Source organism: Ursus maritimus (genome assembly GCF_017311325.1).
Source record: "Ursus maritimus isolate PB19 chromosome X unlocalized genomic scaffold, ASM1731132v1 scaffold_X1, whole genome shotgun sequence".
NCBI classification, from domain to species: domain Eukaryota; kingdom Metazoa; phylum Chordata; class Mammalia; order Carnivora; family Ursidae; genus Ursus; species Ursus maritimus.
The window spans coordinates 64,370,033-64,394,572 of record NW_024423319.1 but is presented as its reverse complement, the minus strand read 5'-3'; positions in this window follow the sequence as shown (position 1 = coordinate 64,394,572).

The following is a 24,540-nucleotide window of genomic DNA, read 5'->3' as shown; positions in this document are numbered from 1 at the left end:
AATACACGTATTGCATGGTGCACTGGGTGTTATACGCAAATAATGAATCATCGAACTTTACATCAAAAACTAGGGACGTCCTGTATGGTGACTAACATAATATAATAAAAAATATTTAAAAAACCAATATATTTTCTAAAAAAAAATAATGCATGGTATGATCTCAGTCTTTTTGTAGTGGTTGAGTCCTGATTTGTGACTCAATATGTGATCCATTCTGGAAAATACTTCATGTGCACTTGAAAATAATTTATTTTCTGCTGCTTTAGATTGAAATGCTCTGAAAATATTTGTTAAATCCATCTGGCCCTGTGTGTCATTCAAAGCCCTTGTTTCCTTGTTAATCTTCTGCTTAGATGATCTGTCCATTGCTGTGAGGGAGGTATTAAGGTCCCCTACTTTTATTGTATCATTATCAATGAGTTTCTTTGAGTTTGTTATTAACCAGTTTATATATTTGGGGTCTCCCAAGTTATGAGCATAAATATTTAGTTTTTAAATCTTCTTGTTGGATAGACCCTTTCATTGTGCTATGGTGTCCTTCTTTATCTGCTATTACAGTCTTTGGTTTAATATCTAGTTTGTCTGTTATAAGGATGGCTACTCGAGGTTTCATTTGATGTCCATTAGCATGATAAATTGTTCTCTACCCCTTCACTTTCAACCTGCGTTGTCTTTGGGTCTACAGTGAGTCTCTTGTAAGCAGCATATTGATGGGTTTTTTTTTTTATCCATTCTGATATCCTTTATCTTTTGGTTGGAGCATTTAGTCCATTTACATTCAGAGTAATTATTGAAAGATATAAACTTAGTGCCATTGTATTACCTATAATGTTGCTGTTCCTGTAGATTGTCTCTGTTCCTTTCTAGTCTTTGTTCCTTTTGGTCTCCCTGCTCAAAGTTTCCCCTTTAATATTTCTTGCAGGGCTGGTTTAGTGTTCATGAATTCCCTTAGTTTTTGTTTGTCTTGGAAACTCTATCTCTCCTTCTATTCTGAATCACAGCCTTGTTGGATAAGGAATTCTTGGCTGCATATGTTTCCCATTTAGTATACTGACTGTATCTTAGCAGTCCTTTCTGGCCTGCCAGGTCTCTTTGGACAGGTTTGCTGCCAGCCTTATGTGTCTACTATATTAAGTACCTCTTGTCCCAAGCTGCTTTCAGAATTTTCTCCTTACTGTTCTACTTTGTAAGTTTCACTACAATATATTGTGGTGTTGGCCTATTTTTTTAAAAGATTTTATTTATTTATTAGACAGAGATAGAGACAGCCAGGGAGAGAGGGAACACAAGCAGGGGGAGTGGGAGAGGAAGAAGCAGGCTCACAACGCCGGGATCACGCCCTGAGCCAAAGGCAGATGCCTAACCGCCGTGCCACCCAGGCACCCCTATTTTTTGTTTTAATTGAGGGGAGTTTTCTGTGCATCTTGTACTTGAATATCTATTTCCTCCTCTAGATTAGGTAAGTTTCAGCTCTAATTTGTTCAAATAAAAATTCTGCCCCTTTTTCCACCTCTTTTTTTTAAAGATTTTATTTACTCATTTGAGAGAGTGAGTGAGCAAGGGAGCACGAGCAGAGGAATGAGAAGTGGGAGAGGGAGAAGCAGACTCCTGGCTGAGCAGGGAGCCTGACATGAGGCTTGATCCCAGGACCCCTGGATAATGACCTGAGTTGAAGGCAAATGCTTAACCAACTGAGCTACCCAAACACCCCTTCCCATTCATCTTCTGGAACTCTTATAATATGGATATTATTTCACTTTATGGAATTGTGTTCCCTAAGTCTACCTTCATGATCTAATAGTTTTCTTTCCCTTTTCTTTTCAGCTTCATTATTTTCCATACTTTTGTCTTCTATATCACTGGTTTGCTCTTCTGTTTCATTCATCCTCATTTTTATGGCCTCCATTTGGGACTGCATCTCAGTTATAGCATTTTCAATATTCGCCTGACTGCATTTTAGTTCTTTTATTTCTACAGCAAGGGATTCTCTAGTGTCTTCTATGTTTTCTTCAAGCCCAGCTAGTATCCTTATAATCCTTGTTTCAAATTGTAATTCAGACGTCTTCCTCATATCTGTATTGATTAAAACCCTGGCTGTGAGTACTACCTCCTGTACTTTCTTTTGGAGTGAATTTCTCTGTCTCATCATTTTGTGCAGAAAAGGAAAGATGAAAAAAAAAGAAAACAACAACAACATTAACAACAGCAAAAAAACAAAAAACAAAACAAAAAAGCAAAAATATATATATAACATTGAAAGAAAAATATATAAAATTCATATAAAAATAAAAATTAAAAATGAATTAAAAACAGAATTGAAGGGCATCTAGGCTCCTTCCATGATTTAGCTATTGTGGACAATGCACTATGAACATTGGGGTGCATATGGCCCTTCTCTTCACTACGTCTGTATCTTTGGGGTAAATACCCAGTAGTACAATGGCTGGGTCATAGGGTAGCTCAATTTTTAACTTTTTAAGGGACCTCCACACTGTTTTCCAGAGTGGTTGTACCAACTTGCATTCCCACCAACAATGTAGGAGGGATCCCCTTTCTCCACATCCTCTCCAACATTTGTTGTTTCATGCCTTGTCAATTTTTGCCATTCTAACTGGCATAAGGTGCTATCTTAGTGTGGTTTTGATTTGAATTTCCTTGATGGCTAATGATTTTGAACATTTTTTCATGTGTCTGTTAGCCATTTGTATGTCTTCATTGGAAAAGTATCTGTTCATATCTTCTGCCCATTTTATGATTTGTTTATTTGTTTCTAACGTATTGAGTTTGAGAAGTTCTTTGTAGATCTTGGATACCAATCTTTTATCTGTAGTGTTATTTGTAAATATATTCTCCCATCCCTTGGGCTGCCTCTTAGTTTTTTTGACTGTTTCCTTGGCTGTGCAGAAGCTTTTATCTTGATGAAGTCCCACACGTTCATTTTTTCTTTTGTTTCTCTTGCTTTTGGAGATGTGTCATGAAAAAAGTTGCTGTGGCTGATGTCGTAGAGGTTGCTGCCTATGCTCTCCTCTAGGATTTTGATGGATTCCTGTCTCATATATACAATGGAATATTACTCAGCTGTCAAAAAGAACGATTTCTCAATATTTGCTGCAACATAGATGGCACTGGAGGAGATAATGCTAAGTGAAATAAGTCAAGCAGAGAAAGACAATATCATACGGTTTCTCTCATCTATGGATCATAAGAACTAAGAAGATCAGTAGGAGAAGAAAGAGATAAAGAAGGGGGGTAATCAGAAGGGGGAATGAAGCATGAGAGACTATAGACTCTGAGAAACAAACTGAGGGCTTCAGAGGGGAGGGGGGTGGGGGAATTGGATAGGCTTGTGATGGATAGTAAGGAGGGCACATATTGCATGATGCACTGGGTGTTATATGCAACTAATGAATCATGGAACTTTACATCAGAGACCAGGGATGTACTGTATGATGACTAACGTAATAAGAAAATATTATTATAAAAAAAAACTACACGGAATTATCATTTTCATCAGTCAGACTGGCAAAAATTCTCAGATTTGACAGCATAGTTGTCAAAGTTGTGAGGAGTCAGTCTCCTGCATCGCTGGTAGGAGGAGTAACCCCATGAAGGAGAGTTTGGCAATATCTGACAATTGCATTGATCTGCACATATTTAAAATGACATATATATGAGGTAATTCACTGAATAGTTTTCAGTAGCAAAAAATTGATAATAACCTAAATGTTCTCCTTCATAAAATTGGTCTAATAAATTCTGTCTATCCATAAATGAAAAAACAAAACAAAAACAGAATTGAAAACACTGAGAAAATAACTGAAAAAATAATAATATAAAAAGAATAAAAGTTCAAAAGATGTTAGATACTATTTTCCCCTAGAAGCTTTGCAGCTCTCTATGATCAGTAAAGGTGAGAGTGAGTTTTTTGTACTGTTCTGGGGTAAGGGCCTGTTGCACTTGATTCTTAGGTAGAGTTGCCCTAGTGGAAATGTGTTTCCAGGGCAATGGAGGGAGGTAGGGCTTGGTGTCAGTGGCTCCAGACTCCGCCAGGTGGTGCTGTTTTGCTCCCTGATATCTTTTAGTGTGGATGGGTAGGATGAATATTTTGGCACTCTGCTCTCTATCCCCAGAGCTGAAAATTTGTGCCCTCACTCTTCAGTGAGCCCTCACAGAAGAGCAATCACTCTTGTCTCTCTGGTTTCCTTCAGAACTCTGTGTTCACCCTGCCTTTGTCTGAGCTTTTTTATCTCAGGAAGGGGACTGAGTTTCAAAACTCCAAATTTTAGGGATTCCCGCCACACTGACCCATGCTGTTCCTCCCAGGGAGGGTCTCACCACACTTCTGCCTTTTCCTGGATCCATCCCAAGAAAGCAGTTGCACGACTGCTTCTCAGTTTATGGCAACACAGATCAGAAAGCCATCACCCAGACTCGCTGTTCTCAGCCGGCTTCCACACTCCTTTGCCTGGGAACAGAGCTGCACTTATGTGCCACCCATTCTTTCAACCCAGGGGACCCTTGGGCCATGCTGTCACACCTGGGATTCTGCCCTGTTTTGATGCCTGAGCACCCTTAAGCCAGACACATTCCCCACTGTAGTAGACTTCTAAAAGTTCTGATTTTTGCACTCTGTTGCTTATAATACTTTGTGGTAACCTCCCTAAGCAGGCTCATTTCCTGCTGCTGTATCCTCAGCTACACCACACCAGATTCAAATCTCCACATCTACTTTCCAAAAAGTGGCGGCTTTTCTACTTGTAGACTTGCAGTATTTGTTTTCTCAAACTTCTGATTGATTTCATGGGTGTTCAGAATGATTTGATATCTAGCTGTATTCAAGGGAGGAGACAAACTTAGGGTCTCCTACTCCTCCACCATCTAAACTCCTCTGCTGCGAATGGGCACTCTTGTTTTTCTCCTGATCTTAAAGGAAATGATTTCAACATTTCACTGTTGGTATAAAGTTAACTGTGGGCCTGTCATATATGGCCTCTATTATGTTGAAGTGTATTCCTTCTGTACTTAATTTGTTAAAAGTTTTTTTCATGAATGGATGTTGAATTTTATCAGATACTTTTTCTGGATCTATTAAAGCGTTTATGTAATTTTTTATTCTATTAATGTGATGTATCATATTGATTATTTTGCATATTTTCAACTCTCCTTGCATCGAGGGATAAGTCCCACTTGACCATAGTGAGTGACCTTTTCAATGTGCTGCTAAATTTGGTTTGCTAGAATGTCACTGAGCGTTTTTGCATCTATGTTCACCAGGGATATTGGCCTGTAGTTTTCCTTTCTGGTAGTGTCCATTACTGGCTTTGGTATTGGGGTAATACTGGCCTCATAAAATGAGTTTAAAACTGATCACTCCTCTTAATTTTTTTTGAAGAGTTTGAAAAGTATTGGTGGTAATTCTAATTTAAATGTTTAGTTAAATTTACCAGTGAAGCCAACTGTTCCTTAGTTTTTCTTCTTTGGGAGATTTTCAATTACTGATTCAATCTTACTAGTAATTGGTCTATTCAGATGTTCTATTTCTTTCTGATTCAGTCTTGACACGTTTTATGATTTTAAGAATGTTTTCATTTCTTCTAGGTTGTCCAGTTTCTTGGCCTATAATATTTCATAGTATCCTCTTAAGATCTCTGTACTTCTGTGGTATCAAATGTAATGTATCCTTTTCTATTTATAATTTTGTCATTTTGTGTCTACTCTATTTTTGTTGTATAGTCTAGCTATTGGTTTGCCAGTTTTATTTATCTTTGGAAAGAAGCAACTTTAAGTTTTGCTGCTTTCTTTCTATTTTTTCCTGTTCTCTATTTCTGTATTTCTGCTCTAATCTTTATTTTCTTCCTTCTGCTAATTTTGGACACAGTTTGTCCTTTTTCTACTTCCTCAACCTGTACAATTACATTGTATATTTGGGATCTTTCATGCTTTTTAATGGGGTGATTACCGCTATGAACTTTCTTCTGAGACCTGCTTTTGCTTCATCCAATAAGGTTTGTATGTTGTGTTTTCATTTTCTTTTATTTCAAGGTACTTTTTTATTTCCCCTTTAATTTCTTCTTTAACCCATTGGTGTCTGAGGAGAGTGCTTTTAATTTCCATGTGTTCACAAATTTTGCAGTTTTCCTTCTGTTACTGATTTCTAGTTTCATATTGTTATGGTCAGAGAAGATACTTGATATGATTTCGGGTTCTTTGAACTTGCTAGGAATTTGTTGTGTGGCCTAACATTTGGTCTATTTTAGAAAATGTACCATCTGTGCTTGAAAAGAATGTGCATTCTGCTTTGTTGTGTAGGATATTTTGTATCTGTTAGTTCCATTGATTCACAGTGCTGTTCAAATATGACTTTTTTGCTGTTTTGTTTTTTTGTTTTTTTTTTTTTGGTCTGGATGATTTATCCATTAAAAGTGGAGCACTAAATCCCCAACTAGTATTGTATTACTTTTTTATTCTCCTTTTAGTTCTGTTAGTTTTGACTTTATATACTTATGTGCTCCAATGCTGGGTATATAAATATTTATAATTATTACATTCTTGATTGATTGGCCCCTTTTATCATTTTTACTAAAAGTTTTTGGTCTCTTTTTACCATTTTTAGTTTAAGGTATTTCTTTTTCTCTTATGTTATGATATTCACCATACAGTACATCATTAGTTTTTGATGTAGTGTTCCATGATTCATTCTTTGCATATAATACCCAGTGCTCCATGCAATACGTGCCCTCCTTAATACCCATCACCGAGCTAACACATCTGCCTGCTCCCGTCCCCTCTGAAACCTTCAGTTTGTTTCCCATACTCCAAGTCTCTCATGGTTCGTCTCCTTGTCTGATCTCCCTCCCTCTTCATTTTTCCCTTCCTTCTCCTGATTTCTTCCAAGCTATTCGTTGTGTTCCACATATAAGGGAAACCATATGATAATTGCCTTTTTCTGCTTGACTTATTTCACTTAGCATAACCCCTCAGTTCCATCCACGTCCGATGCAAATGGTGGGTATTCATCCTTTCCGATGGCTGAGTAATATTCCATTGTATATATGAACCTCATCTTCTTTATCCATTTGTCTGTTGAAGGGCATCTCAGCTCCTTCCACAGTTTGGCTATTGTGGACATTGCTGCTATGAACATTGGGGTGCATATGACCCTTCTTTTCTCTACATCTGTATCTTTGGGGTAAATACCCAGTTGTGCAATTGCTGGGTCATAGGGTAGCTCTATTTTTAACTTTTTGAGGGAACTCCACACTGCTTTCCAAACTGGCTGTACCAACTTGCATTCCACCAACAGTGTAAGAGGGTTCCTCTTTCTCCACATCCTCTCCAACATTTGTTGTTTCTTGCCTTGTCAATTTTTTGCCATTCTAACTGGTGTGAGGTGATATCTCAATATGGTTTTCATTTGCATTTCCCTGATGCTAGTGATGTTGAACATTTTTTCATGTGTCTGTTAGCCATTCCTATGTCTTCTTTGGAGAAATGTCTGTTCATATCTTCTACCCATTTTTTGACTTGATTATTTGTTTTTTGGGTGTTCAGTTTGAGAAGTTCTTTATAGATCTTGGATACCAGCCCTTTATCTGTAGTGTCATTTGCAAATATCTTCTTCCATTCTGGAGGTTGCTTCTTTGTTTTGTTGACTGTTTCCTTTGCTGTGCAGAAGATTTTTATCTTGATGAAGTCCCACAAGTTCATTTTTGCTTTTATTTCCCTTGCCTTTGGAGACATGTCATGAAAGAAGTTGCTGTGGACAATGTTGAAGAAGTTACTCCCTATGTTCTCCTCTAGGATTTTGATGGATTCCTGTCTCACGTTGAGGTCTTTCATCCATTTAGAGTCTATCTTTGTGGATGGTGTAAAAGAATGGTCGAGTTTCATTCTTTTGCATGTAGCTGTCCAATTTCCCCAGCACCATTTATTGGAGACTGTCTTTTTCCATTGGATGTTTTTTCCTGCTTCATCGAAGATTAGTTGACCATAGAGTTGAAAGTCCATTTCTGGAGTCTCTATTCTGTTCCATTGATCTATGTGTCTGTTTTGTATCAGTACCATGATGTCTTGGTGATTACAGCTGTGTAATATAGCTTGAAATCTGGCAACGTGATGCCCCCAGCTTTGTTTTTCTTTTTCAACTTTCCTTGGCAATGCGGGGTCTTTTATGGTTCCATACAAATTTTAGGATTGTTTGTTCCAACACCTTTAAAAGTGGTGTTGGTATTTTGATAGGGGTGGTGTTGAAAGTATAGATTGCTCTGGTTATCATAGACAGTTTAACAATGTTTATTCTTCTGATCCGTGAGCATGGAATATTTTTCCAACTTTTTGTCTCTTCTTCAATTTCTTTCATAAGTGTTCTGTAGTTTCTAGAGTATAGGTCCTCTACCTCTTGTTTAGGTTTATTCCAAGGTCTCTTATAGTCTTTGGTGCTATTGCAAATGGAATCAATTCCCTAATGTCTCTTTCTACAGTTATATTGTTAGTATATAAGGAAACAGTTGATTTCTGTGCAATGATTTTGTATCCTGCCACCCTACTGAATTGCTGTATGAGTTATAGTAATCTGGGGGTGGAGTATTTTGGGTCTTCCACATAAAGAATCATGTCATTTCTGAAGACAGAGAGTTCGACTTTTTTTCCAATTTGAATACCTTTTATTCTTTTTTTAATGATTTTTTATTATATTATGTTAGTCACCATACAGTACATCCCTGGCTTCTGATGTAAACTTCGATGATTCATTAGTTGCATATAACACCCAGTGCACAATGCAATATGTGCACTCCTTACTACCCATCACCAGTCTATCCCATTCCCCCACCCCCTCCCCTCTGAAGCTCTCAGTTTTTTTCTCAGAGTCCATAGTCTCTCATGCTTCATTCCCCCTTCTGATTACCCCCTTTCTTTATCCCTTTCTTCTCCTACCGATATTCCTAGTTCTTATATTCCATAGATGAGAGAGACCATATGATAATTGTCTTTCTCTGCTTGACTTATTTCACTTAGCATTATCTCCTCCAGTGCCGTCCATGTTGCAGCAAATGTTGAAACTTCATTCTTTTCTGATAGCTGAGTAATATTCCATTGATATAGTATGGACTCACAACTTCTTAATCCAGTCATCTGTTAAAAGGGCATCTCTGCCTTCCATCGATATAGCTATTGGGATACGTGCTGTATGAACACTGGGGTGCATATGGCCCTTCTCTTCACGTACGCTCTGTCTCTGTGTGGGCCGAACCCAGTAGTGCTGGATCATAGGGTAGCTCAATTTTTAACTTTTAGGGACCTCCACACTGTTTTCCAGAGTGGCTGTACCAACTATGCATTCCCACCAACAATTGTAGGAGGGATCCCCTTTTCTCCACATCCTCTCCTGCAATTTGTTGTTTCTTGCTTGTCAATTTTTGCTGCATTCTAACTCACTATAAGGTGCTATCTTTAGTGTGGTATTTTATTTGAATTTCACTTGATGGCTAAATGATTTTTAACATTTTTCATGTGTCTGTTAGCCATTTCAGCGTCTCTTCATTGGAAAAGTGTCTGTTCATATCTTCTGCCCCATTTTTATGATTTGTTTTATTTGTTTCTAGTGTATTGGTTTGAGTAGTGTCTTTGTAGATCTTGGATACCAGTCTTTTATCTGTAGTGTTATTTGTAAATATCTCTTCCATGCCATGTAGGCTGCCTCTTAGTGTCTTTGACTGTTTCCTTTGGCTGTGGTAAGTTTTTATCTTGATGAAGCTCCCACAAGTTCATTTTTTGCTTTTTGTTCTCTTGCCTTTGGAGGTGTGTCATGAAAAAGGTTGCTTGGGCAGATGGTCTAGAGATTGCTGCCTATTCTCCTCTAGGATTTTGATGGATTCCTGTCTCAATCGAGGTTCGTTTATTCCATTTGGAGTTTCACTTTTGTGTATGGTGTAAGAGTGGTCAGTGGTTTCACTCTTTTTTGACATGTAGTGTCCACATCTTTTCCAGCACCATTTATTGAAGAGGCTGTCTCTTTTCCACTGGATGTGGTTTTCCTGCTTTGTGAAAGGTCGTTGCCCAAGAGCCGAGGGTTCATTTCTGGGTTCTCTTTTCTGTTCCATTGGTCTATGTGTCTGTTTTTGTGCCAGTACCATGCTGTCTCTTTGTGATCACAGCTTTGTAGTACAGCTCGAAATCTGGCGTTGTGGATGCCCTCCAGCTTTGTTTTCCCTTTTCAACAGTTCCTTGCGTGATTTACTGGGGCCTTTTCTGGTTCCATACAAATTTATGACTATTTTGTTCCAGAGTTCTTTGAAAAATATCATCGGTATTTTGATCGGGATAGTCATTGAAAGCGTAGATTGCTCTTGGGGTAATGGACATTTTAACTATGTTATTCTTCCGCTCCATGAGCATGGAATATTTTTCCATCTTTTTGTGTCTTCCTCACGTCTTTCAAAGTGATTTATGCTTTCTAGAATATAGATCCTTTATGTCTCTGGTTAGTTATCTCCAAGTGTACTCAGTGGTTTTTGGTGCTATTGTAAATGGGATGGATTCCTAAATTCTCTTTCTTCAGTCTCACATTATTCATGTATAGAAATGCAACTGATTTCTGAGCATTGATTTTGTATATCGCCACATTACTGAATTGCTCTTGTAACTTCTAATAGTTTGGGGTGGATTCTTTTGCTTCTTCCAATATAGAGTATCATATGTCATCTGCAAGAGAGACAGTTTGACTGCTTTTGCCAATTTGGATACCTTTTATCCCTTTTTGTTGTCTGATTGCTGTTGTCAAGACTTCTAGTAATTATGTTGAATAATAGTGGCAAGAGTGACATCCTTGTTGTTTTCGTGATCTTAAGGGAAAGGCTTCCAGCTTTTTCCCATTGAGAATAATATTTGCTGTAGGCTTTTCATGGATGGTTTTTATGAGATTGAGAAATGTACACTTGGAGGGTTTTAATCAGGAAAGGATGTTGTATTTTGTCAAATGCTTTTTCTGCATCAATTGAGAGGATCATATGGTTCCTGAGTCTTCTTGTTGATATGATGTATCCGCGTGTGATCGACGGCGAATGTTGAACCACGCTTGCATTCGGGATGAATCTCCACTTGGTCATGATGGATAATCCTTTTCATGTAGTCGTGTGATTCTATTAGCCAGGATCTTGTTAGGATTTTGGCGTCCATTCATTATAGGGAAATCGGTCTGTAATTCTCCTTTTTTGATGGGGTTCTTGCCTGGTTTGGGGATCAAAGTAATATTGGCCTCATAGAATGAGTTTGGTAGCTTCCATTCTGTTCTATTTTGAAACAGCTTTAGAATGTTATTATTTCTTCTTTGAATGTTTGGTTGAATTCCCCAGGAAAACCATCAGGGCCTGGAGTTTTGTTATTTGGAAGGTTGTTTATCATCATCTCAGAGTCTCTTCATAATTAATTGGCCTGTTTAAAAAATCAATTTCTTCCTGTTTCAGTCTTGGTAGTTTATAGGTTTCCAGGAAGACCTCCATCTCTTTCAGATTGCTTAATTTATTGGCATATAGCTGTTGATAAAAGTTTCTAATAATCCTTCCAATTTCATTGGTGTTGGTTGTGACCTCCCCTTTTTCATTCATAATTTTATTAATTTGGGTCCTTTCTCTATTCTTTTGAATAAGTCTGGTCAGTGGATTATCGATCTTATTTATTCTTTCAAAGAACCAGCTTCTAGTTCTGTTGATCTGCTCTACGGTGCTCCTGGTTTCTAATTCATTGATCTCTGCTCTAATCTTGATCACCTGCCTCCTCGTGTGTGGGTTAGGCCTATTCTTCTGTTCCAGGTCCAGCTTCTTGAGGTAAGAACATAAAAACTGCATTTTAGATTTTTCTATTCTTTTGAGTGAGGCTTGGATGGCTATGTATTTCCCCCTTAGGACTGTCTTTGCATTATCCCATAGGTTTTGGACCATTGTGTTTTCATTCTCGTTGGTCTCCATAAATTGTTTAAATTGATTTTTGATTTCCTGGTTTATCGAGTCATTCCTGAGCAGGATGGTTCTTAGTCTCCAAGTGTTTGAGTTTCTTCCAAATTTTTCCTTGTGGTTGATTTCCAATTTCAGAGTCTTGTGGTCTGAGAATATGCAGGGAATAATTTCAGTCTTTTGGTATCGGTTGAGACCTGTTTTGTGACACAGAACATGGTCTTGAATACCTTTTATTCTTTTTTGTTGTCTGCTTGCTGTTGCTAGACTTCTAGTACTCTGTTGAACAATAATGATGAGAGTGGGCATTTTTGTCGTGTTTCTGATCTTAAGGGAAAGGCTCTCAGCTTTCCCCCATTGAGAATGATATTTGCTGTGGGCTTTTCATAGATGGTTTTTATGAAATTGAGGAATGTACCCTCTATCCTTACACTCTGAAGGGTTTTCATCAGGAAAGGTTGTTTCATATTGTCAAATGCTTTTTCTGCATCAATTGAGAGCATCACATGATTCTTTTCTCTTCTCTTATTGTGTTCTATCACATTGATTGAGTTACACATGTTGAACCACCCTCACATCCCAGGGTTGAATCCCACTTGGTTATGATGGATAATCATTTTAATGTACTCTTGGATTCTATTAGCTAGGAATTTGTTGAGAATTTTGGCATCCATATTCATCATGGATATTGGTCTGTAATTCTCCTTTTGATGGGGTCTTTGCCTGGTTTTGGAATCAAGGTCATGCTGGCCTCATAGAATGAGTTTGGAAGTTTTCCTTCTGTTTCTAGTTTTTGAAACAGCTTCAGGAGAATAGGTATTATTTCTTCTTTGAATGGTTGGTAGAATTCCCCAGAGAATCCATCAAGCCTTGGACTCTTGCTTTTTGGGAGGTTTTTGATCACTGCTTCAATCTCGTTACTGGTTATTGGTCTGTTCAGGTTGTCAGTTTCTTCCTGTTTCAGTCTTGGTGGTTTATAGGTTTCCGGGAAGACATCCATTTCTTCCAGGTTGCTTAATTTATTGGCATATAGTTGTTAATAATAAATTCTAATAATTGTTTCTATTTCCTTGTTGTTAGTCATGATCTCTCCCCTTTCATTCATAATTTTATTAATTTGGGACCTTTCTCTTTTCTTTTGGACAAGTCTGGCCAGTTGCTTATCGATCTTATTCTTTCAAAGAACCAGCTTCTAGTTTCGTTGATCTGTTCTACTGTATTTCTGGTTTCTAATCCATTGATCTCTGCTCTAATCTTAATCAATTCTCTTCTTGTGTGTGGCTTAGGCCTTCTTTGTTGTTACTTCTCTAGTTCTTTAAGGTGTAAAGATAGAGTGTGTATTCTGGATTTTTCCTTTTTTTTTTTTTTTTTGAGTGAGGCTTGGATGGTTATATATTTCCCTCTTAGGACCGCCTTTGCAGTATCCCACAGGTTTTGGACTGCTGTGTTTTCATTCTCATTGGTTTCCATGAATTGTTTAAGTTCTTCTTTGATTTCCTGATTGACACAACATTCTTAAGCAGGATGGTCTTTAGCTTCCAAGTGTTTGAATTTCTTCCAAATTCTTTCCTGTGGTTGAGTTCCAGTGTCAAAGCACTGCAGTTTGAGAATATGCAGGGAATAATCTCAATCTTTTGGGATTAGTTGAGACCTGATTTGTGACCTATGTGTTCTATTCTGGAGAAATTTCCATGTGCATTCAAGAAGAATGAGTATTCTGTTGTTTTAGTGTTGTTTTAGAGTGGAATGTTCTGCCTGAGGTCCATCTCTCTAGTGTGTCATTCAAAGCTCTTGTTTCTTTGTGTTTAAGGTAATTATTGATAAGTAAGTATTTACTATTGTTATTTTGTTAATTGTTTCTGACTGTTTTGTAAATCCATTAATTGTGGATCCCTGTCTTCCTGTTTTTTTTTTTTTTCATGTTTTGTTGTCTTTTTGTATCAGTATGTTTTCACTTCTTTATCATGTTCTTTTATGTAATTACCACAGGTTCTTCCTTTGTGGCTATGATGAGGCTTGCATAAAGTATCTAAAATTATAACACCATATTTTAAGGTGATAATAACTTAATATCAGTAGGATTTCTAAACTTAACATTTTCACTTCTTCTCACAACTTAGGTAAATTATGTTACAGTTACATATTTTTTATACTGTGAAAGGAATATCAAATTATTATAGTTATGGTAATTTTTACTGTGGTTTTTTTAACTTTTAAAGTAGAGTTGTAAGTGACTTACACACTACCATTACCATATTACAGAATCTAACTTTTATTATATATCTACCATTAACAATGAGTTTTATATTACCTTTCTATCTTTTTATGATGTCAATTACCATTCATTTACTTCCATTCAAATAACTCACTATATTATTTCTTATAGGTCAGGTCCAGTGATGATACACTCCCTCAGCTTTTGGTTGTTTGGGAAAATATTTACCTCTCTTTCTTTTCTGAAGGACAGCTTTGCTGTTATAGAATTCTTGGTTAGCAGATTTTCATTTTTGTTTGTTTGTTTCTTCCTCTCAACATTTGGAGTATATCTTCTTATTCTCTCTTGGGCAAAAATTTTCTGTGGAGAAATCCACCAACATCCTTATGGGTGTTCCCTTATATATAACTTCTTTTTTATCTTGCTGCTTTCAGAACTCTTTCTTATCTTTGCCTTTTGACTATTTAATCATAAGTGTCTCAGTGTATCCCTTTCAGGTTTAACTTATTTGGGGTTCTTTGGCTTCATGGATCTAGGTGCCTCTCCTCAGGTTTGGGAGGTTTTCAGGAATTATTGTTTTAAATATACACTGTTTCTTTACATCTCTGCTTTTTCTGGAATTTCCATAATGCAAATGTTGTTTCTTTCGATTATGTCCTATAAGTCCCATAGTCTTTCTTCAGTCATTTATATTATTTTCTCTTCCGAGTGGATAATTTCAAATGTTTTGTCTTCTAGACCATTGATTCAGTTTTCTGCATGATTGAATCTGCTTTTAATGCTCTCTGTTGAAACCCTCAGTTCAGTCACTGTATTTTTCAGCTCTAGGATTTTTACTTGGGTTGCTTTTTAGGCTTTTTATTTCTTTGTTGAATTTCTCCTTTTGTCCATGCATAGTTTTCCTAATTTTGTTTAGTTTTCTGTCATGTGTTCTTATAGTTCACTAAACTTCTCTAAGAAGATTATTCTGAATTGTCAGGCAATTCATAGATCTTCACTTCTTTATAGTGCATTGTTGGGAGCTTTATTAGTTTTCTTTGGTGGTGTCTTGTTTATCTGATTTTTCATGATTCTTGAATTCTTACCTTGGTGTCTGCATTTTTTTAATAATTATTTTCCTCTTCCAGACTTTAAAGATTCACTTTGGCAGAAACAGTTCTTCAGTACTCAGCTTATTTTGGGTTTTTGGACGTGTCTACTGGTATCATTCTTTGACAGGTGAAGCTTGTTATCAGTGTATTTTTGTGTGAAGCCATGGCCAAGCTCTGAGGTTGAAAGGGGGTTGCTGCTGAATGAGAACAATTGGAAAAGACTGCTGGCTTGGTTTCTTATCAAGTGAAGCTGTAGAATGGGCTCCACATTTGCTTGGTTTCTCTGGTCAAGCTTACTAGATAGTTGGGCCTAGGTACTATACCCAATAGTATATGGTCTTATTAATTAACTTCCCTGCCCTGGCAGTGCAACAGGAATAGCCCCAGGAGCTGAAAACCTGATTATCTGGGAACCTGAACCAGGCAAGACTTCCCTGAGTTACCTGGCCAGGTGGAGCTACTGTCTTGCTCTCTATATAGGAAAAGACACAGACAGATCTCTCTGTTCTAGTGGTACTGTAAAGAAGGTTGTTACATGTACTACACAACTACCTGTGTGCTTTGGTTAGGTTCCCTGCTTAGGTGGGCTTAAGGCTGTATTCAGCAATGGGCAGGGCTAAGAATTAATTTCCCTGTTAAGACATAGTGTGAGAAATGACTCCAAGGCCAGCAAACCTTTTTGTTTGTGGGCTTAATGAAAGTAACCCATGCCTCAAGTTTCCTAGCTGAACAGGGCCAATGACTTTGCTTTGCATTTGAACAGCTTTACCTGTCCTAATCTGCTGTAGCATTTTTGGGTTATGCAAATTCCCAGGTGCTCTGGCTAGCCTTTTTAATCAAGCAAGGTCAGAAGCTAACACAGCAGTGAGCCAGACTATTCAGCTCCCTTGCATGGGCAAGGGCAGGCCAAGTTGCAGGGCATGCAAAATCCTTGGTTTGAGGACCCAAATCAGGCAGACTTTTAACTCTTGAGTTCCCTCATCAAAGTGTGCCACTATCTTGGCTCTGTAAATGAGCAAATCTACCATTTGAAAATGCTACTTGAATGCTGCAGGTTGGAATATTGTTTGCCAAGATCCAAGTGTTGGCTGTTTCAAGCACCTACTCCCTACTCCATCACAATTCGACTCCCAATGGCCAAGCCAGTGGGGCCACTGATTCCCCTCCAATCCCTGTGGAGTAAGACCAGAGTAGAAGTTTCTAAGATGTGACCCACAATTCTGGTGGAGCTGGAAGTCAATGCTGAGTGCTCTTTTCTTACTGGAGGAACTGTAGGTTCAGGGGAGACCTCTCATTGTGCTGCACTGCCCTAAGGATGAAGAAATGTGTTCAGTGTATAGTCAACTCTCTTAACCTTCTAATGCAAGATGTCCTGCTCTCTGTGGTGCAGAGAGTGGTTCAGCCTCTCTCCCATATTCTAGTAGTCTTTCAGTGGTGTTTTGTTCATGAATGGCTGTTAGTTGTTCTTTTGTGAAAGGAAGCAAAGTCAGAAACAACTATGGTGCCATCATGGTGATGTCACCCTCCCGATCATTAGATTTTGAGAGTGTGTTAAAATCTCCAGCCACAATTGTTGGCATATTTGTTTTTTCATTCAAGTCTGTAGGTACTTGCTTAATCCCTTTTGAGGCTATATTGTTTGGCATATATGTGCTTATTTTGGCTACATATTCTTGCCCTATTTTCTTTATCAATTTTTTGTTTTAATTCTATTTTTAAAAATTTTTTATTATGTTATGTTAGTCACCATACAGTACATCCTTAGTTTTTGATGTAGTGTTCCATGATTCATTGTTTCAGTATAACACCCATTGCTCCATGCAATATGTGCTCTCCTTAATACCCATCACTGGACTATCCCAATCCCCCACCCTGCTCCCCTCTGAATCCCTCAGTTTGTTTCCCAGAGTCCATAGCCTCTCTTTAATTCTATTTTGTCATAAAACAATAATGTTATTTCAAAAATTTTTCTACCTTATTCCTTAAGGAATTTCCTTTAGTGGCACTTCATTCCCTCCAGAATACAATCCAAACTCCTTATCATGGCTTATAAGGCATTTCAGGATCCATCTCTGGTTAAATCCTCCAGTCTCATCTCAAACCACTTTAGCACAAATACCTTTATTCCCACTATTCAGAATGATTTTTATTTTCTTCAATATGTCCAAGCCACTGTGTTCTGAGATTTATGCTTTCTAGTGCTTTATTATGCCATGGCTCTTCCTCACTCTTTTCATAGTGCTTTACCTCCATCCCAGCTGTCCTTCTGGTTTCATCTCTTTCTCCTTCTTAAACTGTAGCTGCACGAATGAAGTAATTCAAATGTTTTTCTGACTCTCAACTTTTTGGTCACCAGTAAAAACTAGGTTCAAAAAGGTGATCTTTCTGACTGCAAGGAGTACAAGTGACATGAGCCTTTACTGAGAATCCATGGGAAGATGTCCCATGGCACACACCAAAAGTGGTAGTGTGGTGCTAGCTCTGGAAAGAGAATACTGATGCTCATACCAAAACTAGATAAAATCAAAACTAAAAATTAAACTACCAACCGATATCCCTTATAAACAAAGAAATTTAACAAGATTTTAGCAAAGGAAATTCAGTAGTATATAAAAATGATAACACACCATGACCAAATGAGGCTAAAGTCAGGACCACAAGATGGATTTACCATTAAAAGTACTGTCATTAAACATTTAAGAGAATAAAGGAAAAAATCTTACATGATTATCTCAAAGGATACAGAAAAATTAATTGGTAAAATTTGATATGCATTCATGATAAAAACTATCATCTGACTAGAATAAGAATAGAATTTTTTCAACCTAAGATACTATCTATTGACAAGAAAAACCTACAACTGACACCATACTTAGTCTTGAAAAGCAAAATATTCCCCTCCACCAAGATCAAGAACAAGGCATCAATGGCTACTCTCACCACTCATATTTAATATTGTACTGAAGATCCTAGCCATTTCAATAAAGGCAAAAAATAGAAAGCATAAATATTGGAAAGGAAGAGATAATAATCTTATTTTGTAAATGGCATGATTATTCATGTAGAAAATTCTGAGATATCTCCAAGAAATATCAACTAAAAATAAGAAGAGAGGTTAGTGAGATCACAGAATTCAAGGCCATCAGACAAAGTCAATTGTATGTCCATTAATAGAAATACACTATTGTAAATTAAAATGTTGAAGATACCATTGAAAATTACATGAAAATTACAAAACACTTAAGGATAAATTTAAGAAAATATATGCCAGACTTGTAAACTGAAAACAACAACAAAGAAAACTTGCTCAGAGGAATAAAAAGAGACAAAATAAATGAAGAGACATGAAATATAAATGCATTGGAAGACTCAATTTTGTCAAGATATAAAATTTCCTCAGAAACGGTCTAAAAATTCAACACAATTCTGATCATAATACCAGGAATTATTTTGTGGAAATTTCCAAGCTAAATTATAACATGTATGTGGAAACGCAAAAAACCTAAAACAGCCAAATTAAAAAAAAAAAAAAAGAACAAAAGTTTCAGGACTTGCACTACCCATTTTTAAGGTATACTAAAAGGCTATAAGTATCAAGACAGTGTGATAATGTCATATGAATGGACATACAGACCTATGAAATCCATAAATATCCATAATCCATAAAATCCATAAGTAGACTCACACATGTATAGTCAAACAATTTTCATCATTAGTATTGGTCAAAATGTAAAAGGTAACACTCTGAAACTTCTAGAAGAAAGTATAGGAAAAAATATTTGCAGTATTGGGGTAGGTAAAAATTTCTTAATCACAAACCATAAAGGGGAAAAATGGTGAACTGGATTTCATCAAAAGCATATTTCCTATGCATATACATCTGACAAAGGAAATATATCTAGGACAAATAAGAATCTTCCAACCACTTTGGAAAATTGTTTCACAGCTTACTTCCCTATGGCCCAGCCATTTTACTCCTTTGTTTATACAAAAGAAGAAAGAAGAGGAGGAAAGGTTGATGGTGGTGAGTGGAAGCACCCTAGGCTCACCTTACCCCATGAACACAGCTATCGAATCATTCTAAATACCACATAAGTAGATGTGAATACTGACAATAAATTCCACAACTGAAGGGAGAAAAAAAGCCACATCAAAGAAGGTAGGAAGAGCAGAGACGTGATTTAGGGAAGAAATGAATTATGACTGCTGTGGAGGGGAGGGAGCTGTGGTCACACAGAAGGGTGAAACAGAACAGATCACAAAGGGGAATGCACAAAGAGAACATTTCCCCCAAGCCATTGGCTTGGAAAATGAGAGGTACTGAATTTCACGAGTTCTTGCAACTAGTGGGTCTTAAAGTCAGTGGGTTTGGCTGGGATAGAGCTCTGAGGGCACTGCACTCCTCCTAGAGAGAAGGCAAGCAAACAACCTAGGGGCAGACAGCATAAAACAGTGATCTGAAGAGTACCAGGGGCACACAGTGGGGAGATTATTTGCTCTTCTCAGAACATGTCCCTGAGAAGCAGCCTTCATGCAGATACATCCCTGAGAACAAAGAAGGTGACCAATGCCATTTCCCTCAAATAACACTCAGCATAAACACAGAGCCACCTGTGTGAAGGAGTGCAGAACCAACACTGGCTGCCTAACTTGCATACACCAAGCCCCACCTCTTGTGCTATGGTGAGACTGCCCTTCACAGACAATTTGCCTCAGTCCCAGTGCAGTAGGACTCTACCCCAGAAGACCAGCACAAACCCTGCCCACACCACATCTGAACAGAGAGTTCTGCAGGGACTCAGTTCTGCTGAAGGTGTTGACAGGTCTCATTTCACAAGCAGACCAGAGCACATCTAGTTAAAACTCAGCACATTCAGGCCAGGAACCAAACACTGCCCACTGCAGGCAAAGAGAGCCTCTGCAGATGACTGACCTGAAGAATACAGCAGGAAAAACTCCACAGCAGAGCACACACAGCACACACCAGAGATACTCCCTAAAGTGCTAAGCCCTGAGCACTACATGACATCTTCATAAGGCCATTACTTTCAAGAGCAAGAGACATAACTGGACTTTCTAACACAGAGAAGGCAGCAACTTAGACAAAATGAGAAGACAAAGGAATTCACCCAATATGAAAGAACAAGGTATGGCCACAGCCAGAGATCTAAGCAACACAGATATAGGTAACATGCCTGATGGAGAATTTAAAGCAACAATCAGTGATACTCACAGGCTTTAAAAAAGGATAGAAACATCATTACCACAGAGATAAAAGAGTTAAAAAAAGAATCAATCAGAGATGAAGAGTGCAATAAATGAAATTACAAATACACTTGATGCAATGAACAGCAGGCTGGAGGAAGCAGACAAATGAATTAGTGACCTAGCGAAAAAAGTAATGGAAAGCAATAGAGACAAGCAGAGGAGAGAAAGAAGAATTATGCAACATGAGAATAAACTTACGAAAATCAGTGACTCCACAAATGTAATAATATTCATGTTATAGGAGTCCCAAAAGAAGAGAGAGAAAAGGGGACAGATAATGTAGTTGAAGAAATAATAGCAGAAAACTCCTCTAATCTGGGATAGGAAACAGAAACCCAGATCCAGGAGGCACAGAGAACTCCCATCAAAATCAACAAAATCAGGCCAACACCAAGACGTATTGAAATTAAATTTGCAAAATACAGTGATAAAGAAAAAAATCTTACAAGCAGCAAGACAAAAGAAGTCCTTAACTTTCAAGGGAAAACCCATAAGGCAAGCTGGACTTTTCTCAACAGAAACTTGGCAAGCCAGACTAGAATGGCATGACATATTCAAAAGGGTGAATGGGAAAAAATCTCCAGCCAAGAATACTCTACCAGTCAATGCTATCATTCAGAATAGAGGGAAAAAAATAAAGGGTTTCCCAGACAAAAACTGAAGGAGTTCATGACCACTGAACCAGCTCTGAATGTAAATGGACTAAACAGTCAAATTAAAAAAAAAAAAACATAGGGTGTCAGAATGAATTTTAAAAAAAAGACCCATCTAGATGCTGCCTACAAGAGACTCATTTTATTTTATTTATTTTTTATTTTTTAAATATTTTTTTAAAGATTTTATTTATTTATTTGACAGAGAGAGAGACAGCCAGTGAGAGAGGGAACACAAGCAGGGGGAGTGGGAGAGGAAGAATCAGGCTTCCAGTGGAGGAGCCTGATATGGGGCTCGATCCCAGAACTCCGGGATCATGCCCTGAGCCGAAGGCAGATGCTTAACGACTGAGCCACCCAGGTACCCCAAGAGACTCATTTTAGACCTAAAGACACCTGCAGATTGAAAGTGAGGGAATCAAGAAAAATTTATCATTCAAATGGGTATCAAAGGAGGAGCTAAGATGGCAGCATAGGAGGACCCTAAGCTTATCTCATCCCTTGAACACAGCTAGATAACTATCAAATCATTCTGAAGACCCAGGAAATCTCCCAGACAACTGACAAAACAAACAGTGCAACTAGAAGGGAAGAAGAGGCCACATCAAGGAAGGTAAGAAGTGTGGAGATGTGTTTTGTGTGTGTGGGGAAAACAGATCATGGATGCAACAGAGGGGAGGAAGCCTTGGTTGTGGAGAAAGGTTAGAGAGAGTGAAGTGTACAGAGATACGCACAAAGAAAACACTTCCTCAAACCCATTAATAGGAAAATGAGAGGGACTGATTTTTGTGAGTTTTTGCAACCAGCAGGGCTCAACCACTTGAGTTTTAGCGGTGCCTGGCCTTGGCTAGGATAGAGCCCTGAGGGTGCTGCCCTACTCCTGGAGAAAAGGCTGGCAAGTAACCGGTGGCAAACAGCACAATCTGAGGATCATGTAAAGTGCACAGGGAGAGACTTTTCACTCTTCTTGGAGTGCATCTGTGAGAGGTGACATTCGCAGGCTTACCTCTCAGGGTAAAAAAGAGCTGGCAGGTGCCATTTCCCTCCCCCCGCTCCTCAGCATAGGTGAAGAGACACCTGCCAAGGGCAGATAAATTGCACATCAGCCGTTTAGCTTGCTTTGCTCTAAATCCCATGCCCCTGCTCTCTGGTGCAACTTCCCTTCTTCGTCAAACATGCATCAGTCTCAGTGTGACAAGACCCTCCCCCAGAAGACCAGCTCATGTCCCCACCACACCAAGTCTCCAAAGTTTAGAGTTTGAAAAGTCAGAATGCTTGGCTGGGATAGAGCCTAAAGTGCACTGCATTGCTCCAGGCAGGCAAGCAAACTGGAGAGAGTGTGAAAACAGTGACCTGAAAAAATGCCTGGGACGCACAAGGGGAACTAATTCACTCTCCTGGGAGTGCTTCCTTGAGAACAGCAAGCACTGAGTCCCCTATCTGGGGACAAAGGAGCTGGCTGATGCCATTTCCCTCACCTGCCCCTCAGCATAAACCAACTTCAGTAAACAGCACAGTGCAAGCACTGCCTGCCTAAACTGCTTACACCAAGTCATGACCCCCTGCACTCTTCTAGTACTGCTTTTCTCAAGCAAGTGTGTCTATGGACAAGCACAGGAGGCCCCTTCACCAGAAGACCAGGAGAAGCATCTGCACACACCATGTCTACCAACCACAGAATTCTGCTAGGCTTCAGTTCTAGGGAAGTAGAGTCATATTTCATTTAACAACTGGACCAGATCATGCCTAGTTAAAACTTGCCACACTCTGAGTAAGGTCCAAACACTGCCCACTGCAGGCAAGGAGAGCTTCTGCAGATGACTGAGCTGTGGGACAAAGCAGTCACACAGCAGCAGAGTTCATGCAGCACACATTAGAGACACTCCCTGAAGCACCAGGCCCTGAACACTATATGAACACTTCTTCATAAAACTAAGGTTTGAAGGAGGGGAGGTTGGAGGCGGGATGGATTAAATGTGTAATGTGTATCAAGGAGCGCACATGTTGTGTGCATTTCAGTGATGAATCACAAAATTCCACTACTGAAACCAATATTACACTGTATGTTAACTCACTGAAATTTATTTTTTATTATGTTCAATTAGCCAACATATAGTATATCATTAGTTTTTGATGTAGTGTTCAGCAATTCATTAGTTGCCTATAATACCCAGCTCACCACAACACATACCTTCCTTAATACCCATCACCTGGTTACCACATCCGCCCACCTCTTCCCTTCCTCAACCCTCAGTTTGATTCCCAGAGTCCAGAGTCTCTCTCATGATTTGTCTACTTCTCTGATTTCTTCCCATTCAGTTTTCCCTCACTTCCGCTATGGTCCTCTGCACTATTCCTTATATTCCACATATGAGTGAAACCATATGATAATTGTCTTTCTCTGCTTGACTTATTTCACTTAGCATAATCCCCTCTATTTCCATACAGGTCGATGCAAATGGGAGGTATTCAGGGGTTTTCATCCTTTCTGATGGCTAAGTAATATTCCATTGTATATAATATGAACCACATCTTCTTTATCCATTCGCCTGTTGAAGGACATCTTGGCTTCTTCCACAGTTTGGCTATTGTGGACATTGCTGCTATGAACATTGGGGTGCAGGTGCCCCTTATTTTCACTATATCTGTATCTTTGGGGTAAATACCTAGTAGTGCAATTGCTGGGTCATAGAGTAGATCTATTTTTAACATCTTGAGGAAGATCTGTACTGTTTTCCAGAGTAGTTGTACCAGCTTTTATTCCCACCAACAGTGTAAGAGGGTTCCCCTTTCTCCACATCCTCCCCAACACTTGTTGTTTCCTGTCGTGTTCATTTTACTTAGAATTCTGCCTTTTTATCTCCAGAGCCCCTTTCAGAGAGGGATGTCTCTCACTAGAGCAGATTTCAAGGGGTTCCGATTTTGTGCCTCGGTGTTATATCACTTTCCAGGAGCCAGCTTATGGAGGCTCCCTCCCCCTTCTGTTTATCTTCTGATATCTCCCCAAAGATTCACAACTCTTGCAAAAAGCAGTCAATTTTCTTCTTGTAGGGGTATAGGTATATATTCTTAAATTTCAGGCTGATTTCCTGGGTGTTCAAAACGCTTTAGTAGACATCCAGCTCAATTCAGGGGACCAGTTGAAATGGGATCACCTACTCCTCCACCATCTTGCCTCCCCATCCAGCCTACCAATTTAAATGTTAATCTCATCCATAACAGCCTGAGAGGACCACCCAGAATAATGTTTAACCAACTATCTGCATACATCCACGGCCCAGTCAGGGTGACACATAAAACTAACCATCATAGTAACCATCCTAATGTGTGATATGATTTACATTTTTTAAATTTTATGACAT